The 1,409-nt window shown below is 41.2% G+C and overlaps 1 long non-coding RNA gene across 1 annotated transcript in view; it reads left to right on the plus strand.

The window, feature by feature from the left end:
* The window catches only part of LOC103479468 (uncharacterized), an 85,426-nt gene that overhangs the window by 45,551 nt on the left and 38,466 nt on the right, over positions 1-1,409 (plus strand). The window contains exon 2 of the long non-coding RNA XR_535952.2: positions 338-675. This is a non-coding gene — a long non-coding RNA (uncharacterized LOC103479468). The remainder of the gene's footprint in view (positions 1-337; positions 676-1,409) is intronic.

Genomic DNA, 1,409 nt, shown 5'->3' on the forward strand with positions numbered 1-1,409 from the left:
TAATGTTGTGTTTTAGCATTAGCTTCTGCTAAATACAATGCTATAACGCTAATGTCACGCTTTAGCTTCTGCTAAATACAATGCTGTAAAGCTAATGTCACGCTTTAGCTTTAGCTTCTGCTAAATACAATGCTATAACGCTAATGTCACGCTTTAGCTTCTGCTAAATACAATGCTATAACGCTAATGTCACGCTTTAGCTTTAGCTTCTGCTAAATACAATGCTATAACGCTAATGTCATGCTTTAGCATTAGCTTCTGATAAATACATTTACAGAACTTATATAATTTCACTTAAAAAAATCTGGAGTTGAACCTTTTCTTCTCCGATTTGCAGGTTTGCAGTGAATGTTGGAAAATCTCGATAAGCGGCGGCTGAGCGAACATCAGACCGTAACGGCAGAACATGCGGAGCCGCCGTCCTCGGCCTCTCAATCACAGCGGCTGGCAGGGGGAACCTCGCCCTCGGCTTGTGATCCCCGTAATGGAATATGGTGTATAATCGAGAGGCGAGCTGCTGAGTTAATGAAAAGGGTGGAGAGGTGACATTTTCTGAGGGACGTCTGAAGGAGGGTGACATTTACAAAGAAGAAGCCCCAAAGACGGACCGTTTTTTTTTCTTCTTCTTCTTCATATGCGAAGCTGATTTCTGCGCAACTGAAATCCCCAATTCAGGTAAAGTGAAGCAGCAGTTTGGTTATTTCTCTGAGCAGCTGTGACACGTTACAGACGAGGTTCACACCTGACGGAGCCGACATGGATTTCTGATAATGAGGTGGGAGAGACGAACAGCAGTGGAGTTTCACAGAAAATACAGAAACTTGCACTGTTTTTCTACCCCTCATTTAGGGGAATGTCTGTTATTGACTTCCGTTAATGCGCTAATATGGAGCTAATCTTTCGTTTAGCAGCTATTCCAACTTTGAAAATGTATCTTTTCCAGATACATTTAGTTTTAAACACCAATTTACTTGGCATTTTTGTAAACTTTCAGTTTGTTTAAATTGTTTTGAGGTTGTTGACGACTGTTTAAATGAGGTATTGACCCTTTGAACGTGACGTCGCCACGCTCTTCAGACTGTGACGCCCTCGTTGGCGCCTGTAAGGTTTGTCAAAACAACAACAACAACAACAACAAAAAACACTTGGTCAACTAACATTTACTCGGTTACAAAATCAGCAACAGAGTTAGCAAAACTTAGCTATGAAATTGAAACTGGTGGTGCACAATCTGTTTCGAAGAATCACTTCCTGATATGCAAACCGTCCAGATTACTGTCCAAAAACAAATAAGACCCGGAGGAGGATGTAGCACAGTGACACGGTGAGTATCAACACTGTTAAATGTAGTGCTTTAGCATTAGCTTCTGCTAAATAAAATGTTAGTGTAGTGCTTTAGCATTAGCTTC

Source organism: Poecilia reticulata, linkage group LG17 (assembly GCF_000633615.1).
Source record: "Poecilia reticulata strain Guanapo linkage group LG17, Guppy_female_1.0+MT, whole genome shotgun sequence".
Lineage (NCBI taxonomy): Eukaryota > Metazoa > Chordata > Actinopteri > Cyprinodontiformes > Poeciliidae > Poecilia > Poecilia reticulata.